Source organism: Dasypus novemcinctus, chromosome X, assembly GCF_030445035.2.
Source record: "Dasypus novemcinctus isolate mDasNov1 chromosome X, mDasNov1.1.hap2, whole genome shotgun sequence".
NCBI lineage: Eukaryota > Metazoa > Chordata > Mammalia > Cingulata > Dasypodidae > Dasypus > Dasypus novemcinctus.
Window position 1 is genome coordinate 172,707,840 of NC_080704.1, and position 13,501 is coordinate 172,721,340.

Consider the following 13,501-nt stretch of genomic DNA (forward strand, 5'->3'; position numbering starts at 1 on the left):
ACTAAGAAACCTCAATTTAAAGAAGTGAGGAAGAACAAGAGAGGGGAGAAACAAAAACTTTAACCCTGATTTAACAACCAAATTATACGGAAATGTAGAAATCAAAGTCATTTTTGATATTTTCCTTTCCACCTATTCCAATCACATTTCAAATTGCCCTTCCCGTTGTTATCCTAGTTAACGGTAGCTCTTATCCTCCCCACCCCCACTCCTGCCCTGCCCCCCACCCCCATTAAAAAGTCAAGACATTTTACACACACCCAGGCATACTCAAGAGCATTTAGGTTTCCAAACATGAGCAAAATGCAAAAATATATTTTGCATTGTAAAACGATCTTGTTCCTAAAGCAAAAGCATTAGGCTCCCACTGTGAAATCTGCCGGTTTCCATATTTACCATAAAAAGACATGATATAAGTAGGTAACAACTAACGAAAAAACCTTGTCAATTGTGTTATATGGTTAGAGGTTGCATTTCCAGAGACCAGTACTTCTTAGCACACTAGTACAAAGGGCATTCAGGAGCATGCAAGTTCTCTATATGAAGCATGGATAAGAATTAGAAGGCACCAAGTCCACTTTAGAAATGAGCTGCTCTCTCTTTGGCTGCTTGATCTTAATTCCAAGCACCGCCCATCAGATTTCAGCTGGAACCCCCCCTCCCACCCACTTATGGTAGGTGATGAGTTTCACATAGGACAGATTGCAGTTGCAATAAAATTATTTTCACTTTGAGCTTCCGAACTGTTAGCAGCACAGCCAATGCTAGCATTCTCTCATATTTTAGCCCTGGGTGCTTGTTGAGCCAGCTTCTTGAATTTTCCATTTAACGGGCTAGTCTCCAGGTGACTGACCACACTGAGCGTAGCCAGACTGCTGGTGCCCCATGCAGGGAAACAGTCCCTGAGTCAGCCTTGCTGCAGGACAGACGCCCACCCAAGGCTGGCAAATGTCCTGGGCATGTTCCTGCCACTTACTGCGGTAGAGAGAGATAAGAATCGTGTAAAACAAAATCCTTTAATTACCGGGATACTTTATTAGTTTTCCCCTACTTGGCCTGCTTTCCCTGGTTGACAAAACGCAGACCTTCCATTCGAGTCAGGATTGTTTTTAAGGGCTCCCTGCCTGAGTGCCAGATTGGAAAACACTGGCCTAAAGTGTGCCTCCATGCAGGCCTGGAGCTAGCCAGGTTTCCCCTTTGTTCTTGACCGTTTGCCACTCTCCCTCTGGGCCTGACCCCAGCCATATGACTGGCCTCTTTGAGAATTGGGTTTTTCCTCACTCTGTAAATTCTCCTGACAGTGCTTTTTATGGGTTGTCCACCCACAGGGTGACTTCCTGCCCCTCCGGCGGGAACCCGGACTGCCCAAGAGCACTGTGGGAGTTTGGGGACCCGAGTTTGAGTAACTGCTCTGTGACAGCTGAGGTATTGTGGGGAAGGCATTGACTTAGGGTTCAGGAGATGTAAATTTCAAGCATGGACATGTATTTTTATCTCACAGTATGGAGAAGAGCCCCTACAGATAGCCTAAGCAAATTAACGAGCTTCTGTGTATATACATGCAGGTATATATACAACCTACTTTTCAGAATTCAAATGTAAACAGTTGGTCTTTTTACCAATTAGACCCAGCACAGCACAAAAATATTGTGAATTTTAAACCTTAATCATTTCTGGAGGAGAGAAGACCCAGGTTCAGTTTCCCTGAGCCTCTGTGAGGGTTGTCTGTGTCTTAGGTTTCAAACAACCTTCATCCAGCTCTTTCAAACTGAATGGCATTTCCAGCCACCTTCAAAATGTCTCCATCCCAACAAAGAGGTTGGGCCTAGGCTTGAGAAAATCAAACTGTGTTATATTTCTCAGACCTGTAATGTTGTATACTGGTACATGCCGTCTCTTCTCTAAAAGTTGCATTTATTTCATCGGCAACGTTCAGGGATGGAATGGTCAAACCAGACCTGGTGTTACTTTGTAGATTCTTTTTTTTAAAAAAGATTTATTTATTTATTTATCTCTCTCCCCTTCCCCCTCCCCAGTTGTCTGTTCTCTGTGTCCACTAGCTGTGTTCTTCATTACATTAAAAAAATATGAGGTCCCCATATACCCCCCCACCCCCCTTACCCCACTCCTTTCCCCATAACAACAACCTCCTCCATCATCATGAGACATTCATTGCACTTGGTGAATACATCTCTGAGCACTGCTGCACCTCATGGTCAGTGGTCCACACCATAGCCCACACTCTCCCGCATTCCACCCAGTGGGCCATGGGAGGACATACAATGTCTGGTAACTGTCCCTGCAGCACCACCCAGGACAACTCCAACCCTGAAAATGCCCCCACATCACATCTCTTCCTCCCATTCGTCATCTTGCTGTGTCAACTCTCCGTGTGTGTGCAGCGCCATTCCTGGGCAGGCTGCACTTTCTTTCGCGCTGGGCAGCTCTCCTTACAGGGCGCACTCCTTGTGCGTGGAGCTCCCCTACGTGGGGGGCACCCCTGAGTGGCATGGCACTCCTTGCATGCATCAGCACTGCGTGTGGGCCAGCTCCACACTGGTCAAGGAGGCCAGGGGACCTCCCATGTGGTAGGCAGACGCCCTAACCACTGGGCCAAGTCTGCTTCCCTGTAGATTCTTAATGAAGCCATTTTGCAGTGAGCAGTAGGGGAGAAAACAGAAACCAAACCCCAAGAGCTTAGGTGCTTTTATGTGGTGCTGGAGTGGTTTCATCTACTTGAGTGTACGGTCTTGTCAATTAGGTAGAGTACAGTGGCTTTTCAAAAAGGCATGATCTTATTAGGCTGTTATAAGGCATCCTAAAGAGGAAGATATAAAGCATATTCACTTGCTCTGTGAAGGATTTTTGTACAGCATCCATGAACTCAAGAGTATCCATCCAGTTGGTCCCTTCACTTCACTTAGTTTTCTGAGTACCATTGAGAAGATAGAAGTTCCAAATATTCAGATCCTTTGCTGCAGGTGGTTGTCAGCATTTGGGCTCTGTCCGGTGGGAAACCAGCCAGACCCCCCCTTTAATCAAGCAAGTCCTATGTTTTAGGCCATGCTCTCGAGAGTGCCTGAATAGTTCCATCAAAGCCCAAGATGAAGGCAGACATAACCCTAATGCTCTCCTTTCCTTGCCATAAAGCCAGTTCCTCCATTTATGGTGTTAGCTACAGAATCGGGAAGATCCCAGCCATGAACCCCAAGAGTTGATGAATGGCATTAAGGAGATAAACTAGTAGTGGCCAGCTCCAGCTTACCTGAGGGTGGCACCAGTTAGGAGGAAAGCAAATTATTCTATGTCGGGAGTGTCAGAGGTGTTGGAATAATAATCACTGTGCTCTTGAACCCATGTGCCAGGCTAGGTACCCAGTGCTTTTATATCCACCGCCATATTAAGCATGCCCATCATACCAGATGTGCTCCAGATCATCCCCATTTTACAGATGAGTAAGCAAAGCTAGAATACAGGTTTTTTTTCCCTGAAATATACACAGCCCACTGCGAAGACAGACGTGCCATGCACGTTTATCTCGAATGGACCGCATAATGGTGGTGAACACATAGAAAGGCCATCTGAGTGCTCCCTGGCAGGAAAGCTTGCATACAGACTGAGGGCTGTGTGATTTCAAGGCCCTCTCTGATTTGATGGGCTCAGGGATTTGGCACAACAAGTCTGACTTTTTGCATATGGACACAACCTTCGCGTAGATTGGTGGAGCTGAAGTTAGTGGAAAGGAATCCCATATAAGGAGACTCTTCTCTGGTTTGGACAATGCAAAGCTGGGCCAAAATCCATTTCTTGAATAAAATATTGTTATGTCTAGTCTTTTCTCTAAGTGGTATGAAGATTTCATTATCATAGAGAATAGAAAGATCATTAGAATGCTTTCTGGATTGCTGTAACCACTGAAAGCAATACATTATTTCTTAGATGGATTTTGAAGATTTTATTACCATAACCAAACAACAAATCTCACATTCATTCATTACAAACCTGAATGTCCTTCCACCAAAATTTTTATCACTGAAAGTGTTACCTTTGAGAATTTGATTTGAGAACTGTCCTGCCTTACTGCAGAGCAATACCCACAATGAGCTTTTTTTTTTAAATTAGAGAAGTTGTGGGTTTACAGAAAAGCCATGCATAAAATATAGGTTTCCCTTATACCACCCTATTATTAATACCTTGCATTGGTGTGGTACATTTCTTACAATCGAGGAAAGCACATTTTCATCACTGTGCTACTAACTATAGCCCATGGCATATTTTAGCATTCATTGTTTGCATTGTGCCGTCCTGTGGATCTTTTAAAAATGTATTCTCATAACAGTTTTACAACCTAACGTTTCCCCTTTTAACCACATTCAAATATATAATTTGGTGCTCTTAATTACATTCATAATGTTGTGTTCCTGTTACCACCATCCATGACCAAATTTTCTCCATTATCCCCAAAGAGACTCTGTACATTTTAAGCCTAAACTCCCTATAACCTCCCCTACCTCCCAGAGTGGGCTTCAACCCAAAATCATCTCTTGCAAATCCATGAAGTCTTCCCTAAGTAGATGTTTAGACAGCTACTTTGATGCCTTTTTCAGGCACTAAATGACCATGTAACTTCGGAGAAAAGAAAATGCCTATTTTCTTCATCAGATGACTTCTTAATCAGAATACAGAATCTAGTCATTGGCATGTGGAAATGCTGCTAATCATTTCGAGGTATACAAAAGCCAAACCAAACTCTGCAGATAAACTGAGAATTCACTAGTTGCAGTCATTCTGGTTTCTAAACTGAGAATGATGCCAGCTCCTGACTTTAGCCTGTCTTGTGTACCCTGCGTCTCCACGCTTGCCAACTTTTCCTAAGGACTTAATATGTTTTCGGAACTTCTTCACTGTGTCAGGGACAGACACCTGGGAGCAGAGAAAACAAAATTTGGCAGCCTGTTCAAACTGTGAATTAAAGGTAATTCACAGTTTGAAATGAATCAGCATGAGGTCCTTAAGAAGAGTAATCAGACATCAAGAGGAGTTTGCGTGGAGGCTTGTATATGGGCTAATGTGACAACAAGCAGTATCGGCGTTTCAGATGTGCACATAGAGAAGCGCCGACGTTGCTGGGGCTTGCCAGGTGCCGTGCCTGAAAAGCGGGGCTCCTTCCATGTTAGCTGTGGATTGCCCCGTTAGCTACGCAAGTGGAAAACCTGGTGCTTTTGCTCAGCTAGCACGAGATAGGTCGATTTGATTTTTGAGTTGTTGTTCCTTTGTCCTGTCTCTGGCAGGATTTGTGTGTTCCACGTGGATTTGGAGACAGTGCAGTTAGAACCAAGCATTCCTCTCTCCCTTCTGCTCTCTCTTTCTCTTTCTCTCACTGTCTCAGTCTCCTTGTCTCTGTCTCTGCCTTTCCCACAGGGAAAATGCAGGTAGCTTTCCTTCTTTCCTACCTAATTTGCATCCATATCTGTATTCTTTCTTTCATACATTCATTTGTTCATTCATTCATTCATTCATTCAAGCTCTCATTCTTTTCAACAAATACACAGTAAGACTCTGTTGAGGTTAAGGCTCTGTGCTAGATGCTGCAGCAACTCAGGATGAAACGACATACTGTCTAGAGATTAGACCTGCGCTGACAATGCCAATAACAAAACTAACTTGTACTGATTGAGGGCTTGCTCTGGCCCAGGCGTTTCCTGTGCACTTCTTCTCTTTCCAACAAACCCCTGGCGTTCCCCATCATTACCTTCTACCGAGGCAGGAACCAAAGTTCGGAGGCATTATAGAAGTTGCCCAGAGCGCCTCAGTAATAAGTGGTGGAACTGGAAGCAGGTTCCATGGGCACCTTGGAAATGGTCCTACTGATCGGAATCCTCAGTGCAGGACAAAGTGGCGCTGGCCATTTTGGTTTAAATGGGTAGTGGGGCATATGGGAATCCCTTATATATTTTGTTTAACATTTTGTGTAATCTAAGTACCCTTACTAATGCTCTAACTTCATCATTAGAAAGATTGATGTGTTAAGAAGAGGAAAAAAATAAAAAATAATAAATAAATGGGGGAAGATATTCGACCAGCATGGGGTTGCGTCTTGAGTCTTCTGCTTGTGCCAACATGGCCACTGTGCAGTTCAAGTAGGCCTGTCCTCAGCTCAGGGCCTAGAACTGGATCATGTCAGCAGGCCTGCCAGATATTGCTTTCAGTTCCATGCCTGGAAGGGACTGTCACCACCAGGCAAGCTTCCTGTCAGGGTGAGTGCAATGGCCTGAGAGGGGAAAGCATCCCTCTCCAGAAGCTCCATTTTGGTCCTAATGAATCCACAAATGAGATCCCATTTTTGAGTCAGTTTTGCTGAGAGGTTCGTCCATTGCCTTTTGTGCTTTCTACCCTGACAGTGGGATTATTCTTAAAACTCTTCCCATCTCTTCTCCAGGGGCCTATTTCTGGGTTCTCCTCTGTGTTTTGCACAGTGATGGGAGGGAAGCAGGTCATGCTGGTGGAAGGCACTAAAGTTAATAAGGCCATGACCAAAGTTAAAATAATTGAAGTCCTATAATTGAATGTCATGTTGAGATAACATGTATGTGCACGTGCACACACACCTGCACGATCCGTACCCCAGAATGTCAGGCCCCCCAAGGGTCTTGGCTTGAATGAATTACATACTTGCACACTCTTATTGCAGTTTCAAGATTGTAAAATGCTACAACCAGGGATACTTCCCACACGCAGAGGGACGTGAAAAGAAAGCCTTTTCACATAATGCATTAGCCTCGTTTGAGTGTCCCAGCAATCCTGTTAAGCTAGCCAGGTGAAGAGACACAAGGCATAGGGAGAGGAAGATATTTGCCCAAAGCCACCCAGCTAGGGATTGGGGGGCTGGGCTGAGAAGACAGCATTCTGTGTTCCCCTTATAGCACCTGCCCTGTCCCCAGAACCCACATGTAGAATGCATCATTCAGAGCCCTGTCAAGTCTTCCAGGTCCAGGTGAAGACAGTATAGCCACCATACAGAAAAGCACCCAAGATCATTCCTAGAAATTAAAAAGAAACGAGCAAACTGAAAGAAAAAAAAAAGAGAGAGACTGGAGTAGATGAGAAGTAGTATCCGCCCGGCTTCTAAACTCTGCATTCCGTCTTCTCATCCTGGAGGGCATTCTGCAAACAGCCAGATCCTTTGCCACAATTATGGTTCCAGGAATGCTGTGTTTAAGTGGTCTGCTCTGGAACCCTTCTCAGAACTGCAGAAAGCCCTTCCGTTTCACTCCAGTGGTAGGAGAATGCCTCAGATGCCTGCCCAATTACAGCTGTAAAATCAGTAGAAAAATCCGACAACTGCCTTTCTTTGTGGTTCATGCACTTATTTTAACAAATGAGGTCCCCATGGGTAAAGGCCTCAAAGCTATCAGATTGGCATTTCCAAATATGCTTCCAAGCTTGAGACAGAGGGAGGGAATCAGAGCGGGGTGGGTGAGGGCAGGCCTTCAAAAATACAAGGGAACAATGTTTCTTTGCTCACTGCCCTGTGGGAACTTGGCATCCAAGATCTACTAGCACAACCCTTGAGTCCACTGTCTTGTCCTTGGCTGAAGTCACGGGGTGCCTGGGTGAGGGCAAGGGAAAGAAAGGGACTCAAGGAAGGGCAGAGGGTCATGGTTTCCAGTGGAACCAACCTACACCTTCTGCCAGCTCCGTTGCCTAATTCCAGGACTCAACTCATTTCTCCATAAGAAGCCTCGCTTCATTTTACATCCTAAGTTGGTACCTCAGTATTGTTACAGTGCAGAGTAATCCTAGCTTATTCTTTATCAGAGAAAAGAATCTTAAAGATGAACCCTAATGCTCACAATATCAAAAATAGTACCAAAGATCAATGCAGGTTTGCCCACCATCATTTTCCTGTATCATATAGTACAGAAAGAAAAGAAGCAAATAAATTGTATGAACTTCAGCACATTCCATCCTCATAGCAACCCTATGAGTTAGTGTTGTCATCATCACCATCACCATCTTCATCCCAAAGGGTTGTCCTCTCCAGGGCTCAAGGAAGGTACCCAAAAAATACCCATGGCCTCCCCACCAGTGCTAGAGCTAAGCCTGGAACCCAGGCCTGCCTGGAGCTCTTAGCACTGTGCCATTTTCACTCTTTCTCTCATTTAATCACCTTCCATCTGCACAACATCTCTCAAGGTAGGGTATGATGAAACCCAGTCTATGGCAAAGGAATTTTCTTCCTCGAACAGGTAGAATGACTTACTCAAGGTCACAAAGCTAGCAGCTGAATGAGCTGGGATTCCACGGTAGGATTCTTGGATCACAATACTTTTGTTTGTCTTATACCCTATCTGTCTCACCTGTGCAAGGCTTCAGTTGAACACTTATTAATTGTTAAACACAGAGGCAAGTAACTTTGATAATGACTATACCTTTTGGTTTTATAGCATCTTCTCTGTTCTTCTGTGTTGTTACGTTTATTACGTTTGTTCTGTACTCAGTCCTGGGACCCGGGAGGAAGGGGAGGGAGCTATCCCAGCTCTCTCACTTCCTGCCATGTGATTCGATGAAGCAACAACACTTACCTGAGCCTTTTGTTTCCTCATATATGTGATGTCACTCGGACTCCACCGGATCGCGTTGGCCTCAGATGAGGATATGAATGGTCTTTGCAGTTGACTTCTTTAGTTCTCTCCCTTGTTCCAAGTGAAGAGACCCCTGTCCAAGGTCACGCCACTAGTGGGCCTGCCGAGGCTCAGTCCCAAGCTGCCTGACTCCTAGTTGAGGGCTCTTTTTGCTATGGCACGCCATTATGGCTCAAGATTGTTGTAACCATGTGCTTTGAATTAAAGGATCAACTTCCGAAGCTATTGGAAAGCAATAGACTTAAATTCATTAGCTCTGTGTGCCACTCCTCTGCTGGCTGGCTCTCCCCAGCATGCTTCTGGAGGTTTCACACTGTAGACAACAGCGATTGCATTTTCTAACGCTCACTCACTCACTTGCTTCACTCACTTATACCCAAGGAATCATTATTTCATTTAGTGATAGTTTGAGCATGTTGTAGACAAATTTAAGGACTTAAAAAAATGCACACACTATTTACATTCTCACTGTATTATTAGAAAATGGAATTGGGGTTAGGTCTGCCCTTTATAGCTTCATCCTTTTGGGGGATGTTTTTTTTTAATCCCTCATCTGAAGAGGAACTGAAACTGGTGACCTGCCTTGACCCTTACTACTGGATTAAAATTCCTGGTTGCTGCCATGGTAACCATACCTTGAAAATTAGATCCTCACAGAGTCTCTAAGAAAGCTAAAAGTGCGCTGCTGCGATGAACTTTGAAGAAAGGTTGCTTACAATTGTCAGCAACAGCCCCTTAATTGAAATAATCTGCCTTTCCATCTTGCCAGGAAGAGTGGGTAGTGGGGGGCTCTGTGTGCAAAAAGATTACATCTTGATGGCTTTTTTTTTAACTTAAAAAAATGCTCTGGTTTGAAGCAAAGCTGTCTTCTGCATGAAATTGAAATCATCAGCCCAGCTCACTGTGTACTATTCAGAAAGAACTGTGATAGGCAGAGGGCAGGGGACCAGGATGCACAGTAAAGACAGAAGGACATTCACAGAAGATACTGCTGAGGACCCATCCCAGGCAAACCCAGTGGCCCCAGGGTCCAATTGGCAGCCATTTGGTTTCTGTGCCCAGGCCTCTCGGCAGTTTGGAAGAGCAAAGCAGTCAGGTGACCACATTCAGATCAAGAGGGCAAGCAGTCACTGATTTGCCCAGTGGCCATAAAGAGCTTGAGAGCCTACGATGCTCCCAGAGATAGGGAAACGAAACATACAATACAAGGTCTCTCACCTTTCTGGAAAATGAGGCATTATGGCATTTGAATTTTCAAGAATCTCCTGTCTTCCCCACCCCCCGCCTTTTACATTTTTCTCTCAGAACTAGCACATCGTCGTGTGTGTGACTTTTTGATGAGCTGTGGGCTGTCTGTGGTAACATAACTGGATTTTGTTTGTTGGTCTTTTAGTATGTTTTGACATGCTTATAACAGGATTTTAAAAAATTTAACATACTTTTTTACTTTTAAAAGATACTTAGATTTCATAAATGTTACATAAAAAATATAGGGGATTTCTATATGCCCTGCTCCCCACACCTCCCACATTTTCCCACATTAACAACATCCCTCATTAGTGTGTTACATTCTTTGCAATTGATGAATACATTTTGGAGCATGGCCGCTAAGCATGGATTAAAATTGACCTTGTAGTTTATAAACTCTCCCACCCAATTGTGTAGGTTATGGCAAGACATATAATGGCCTGTATCTGTCATTGCAATGTCATTCAGGACAATTCCCAAGTCCCCAAAATGCCCCTTCATTATACGTGTTTCTCCCTCTCTTTGTCCTCAGAACCTCCAGTGGCCACTGGCTCCACATCAATAATATAATTTCTTCAATTGCTAGAATCACAATGAATCTATAGTACAATACCAGTAAGTCTACTTTCATTCCCCAATCCTGAGGATTCTGGGATGGTGATGTCCACTCCACCTCTAATTGAGAGAGGCCTGCAATCCATTAGGCCTGATGGACAGAACTCTCTTGCGTGCAGTTGTAGACTCTCTCTGTTTCTTGGTATGGTAGTTGTCCATCCTCACCTCCTTTTTAGTTGTCCTGGGTGAGACCAATGAACTGGAGAGCAGGTTTTGCAACTCCATTGACATTCGAGGCCCAGCTGGCACAAGTACAGCTCCAAAATTTAAGGCTCTTGGGCGTGCACCTACCAACTCTAGTACAAATTATAGGTTCAAATAGATGAAGAGAAGATCCATGTGTACGGAAACCACAATAGGATTTTAGCGTGCTTCTAAGGCAATCCATGGAAAACATTTAGCTGTAGAAAAGAAGCAGTTTCAGATGGGAAGTGATGATCTCACTTTGCATGCTCTTTCATACACCACAGAATTTCAAATATTAAACATGTAAGACAGTGTCAAATCATTGGGTGTGAAGGCTGTAGGGCAACAGGAGCTCTCATTCCTCAGTCATGGGAAAGTATATGAGGGGTAGCACTGTCTAAAGAACTGGGTTGGGATAGCCTCTTTGAGAGCCCCTTCATTCTGGTTGACCAGTCTGTGGCCTGGGAAGACTGGGCTAGTGATGGTTGAATGGTGAAGTTCTTTCCAACCCAAGGAATGCCCTCAAAAATCAATCCAACCAACCAACATGACCAGCCTTCCACCTGTGAGGACTATCAAACCACAGGTAGCTTTAAAAAATAAATAAATAATGTAAATAAATAAATAAATGGAAAAGAGACCAAAAAACCCCACAGGTAGTGGCACCTTTGGCCATCCTGACATAATAGGATTACAAGTCGGTGAGCTCCATAGGGGAAGGAGTGGTATCAGGTTCACCCATGTTTCCACAGCAACTGTTACAGGACAGTGGTCCAGAATGGATACCGGAAAGCATGTCTGGGTGAATGGTAGCTAATGAAAGAAGGACTGAAATGGTGTTGATTATTCTGAATTAATATGAATATTTTGATAGATTTTATTCTTTCTAGTGTTCAATCTGTGTGTCTGTGTACCATTTAATCATGGAAAACAATAGTGTGTGAAGATTGATGTGAATAGGCTCTAGAGCGAGATTTCCTGGGTTCAAATCCCAGCTCCACCATCTTCTTGCCATGCGATCTTGGGCAAGTTACTTAACCTCTCTGTCACTCAGTTTCCTCATCTGCAAAATGGGGATGGTAATATCACCTCCATCATAGGATTAAATGCTTGTAGCCCCTATGGGTCAAAATGAAAAATGACAGAGATCTCATTTATGCATACACTTTTGGTCCTAGGCACATTTCTTCTCGTTCCTGAGGCTTATCACAGGATCTTACCACAGCCACAATTTTATTTTCATTTGGGCAGTTATTTTATAAAATAAAAGCTAGGGCTCCTTAAGTGCCAGGCACTGTGCTGAGTGGTTCGCACACATTGGCTAATTTAATATTCACAACTCAGTGAGATGGAAACATTCCCATTGTCCCCATTTTATATATGAAGGAACAGGTTTATGCACTGATGCTGTGTTCTTACCACCAGCAACAGTGGATCCAGGGCTTGAACCAATGTCTGCTTGATTCCAGTAAGAGACTCCTTAACCTCAACCTTCCTGCCCTCCCGTGGAATCTCTAACCCAAGAATCCACGTGGACTAAGAGTCCATCCTTGATTTTCTCAGAAAATGGCATCGCCTCTTCCAGTGTAACTGAAAGAACCAGGGGGCCTGTGAGCTGAACTAAAGATGTTTTCGATTTTCTGCTTCTGATTCCCAGGATAGCCTCTCACCTCTAGTGAAATCACCCCAGGAATAATTTCCTGAGTCATAAGTGTTGATTTCTAAATAGATAGAGAGATATAATTTTGAAGTATGATAACAAGCATATTGGTGTTTTTCTAATCAGGTAGCAAAGAGAGCCCTTTTCTGCATTTCCAATTGATTACGCACATAAAGGAAGTCATCTGAGTAAGAAAAGATGTGAGTAGCATTTCATGGAATGACTTCTGCTGTTCTGTGAAATAAACACTCTATTCCCTTGCCTGGACAAATCATCCCTGATGCTGCCTCTCTGCTTCTGTTTCTTTGGTCTGAAAATGCACTTCGGACTCTGCCTTTAATTGTGATCAGGCTTGACTATGAATCCCTAGAGAAATCAGCTTGTTTTTGCTAGGAGGAAAGGTAAAATGACATTTAACTATGTTTGAAAAGTAAGAATGAAATCTCAGAAGACACACTATTGTGGAACGCACTGTATATCAAGATACATAAGCATGTAGTTGTAACAGTGACGTAGTAAACACACTGCTGAGTGAACTATGAAAAATAATCCACTGAGGTGCTATTTCCCTTACGCCTAAGCACCAACTTAAGAGAGTATTGCCATAAAGTAGATATACACTGTTAAGAAAATCTCTGCGTGTGTGTGTGTGTGTGTGTGTGTTTTAAGAATATTTCTTTTAGGCCCAATAGACTAATCATTTTTTCTTCCCTTACTGCAAAAAGCACACTGGAAGGAATTTAGTTAAGTGGTATATTAAGTGAGAGTCTAAAACAGTTTTAGAAAATAAACCTGGGCAATGACATGTCTTAAGAATTTGATTTGGAATGCGACATGAACTACCGTTATAAGGCAGAATCAAATTAAGTCCAATCAAATCATTCAAATCGATGATATAATTTAACATTTGATCCTCATGTGTTTGTTATTAGAACCTTTAATAAAAGGGTCTGAAACTATAGGTAAAACAAGTATGCCAGTATAAATAAATGAATCCCCATGTTCGAGACAGTTCTCTTTCTTTGTGTAATATGAATTGCCTACTTTAAGGGGCTTCTTCTGAGTAAGAGCAATTGTGTCAAAGACCATTTTTTGCCTAAGGTTTTACGCTCAACTCCTAGAAACTCTGTCTAAAAATGAGAGAATA

The 13,501-nt window shown here is 43.4% G+C and overlaps 1 protein-coding gene across 5 annotated transcripts in view; it reads left to right on the forward strand.

Annotated features, from left to right (window-relative positions):
* Nucleotides 1-13,501, forward strand: part of AFF2 (ALF transcription elongation factor 2) — a 497,989-nt gene that overhangs the window by 349,291 nt on the left and 135,197 nt on the right. The gene's annotated exons all lie outside the window — the stretch shown is intronic.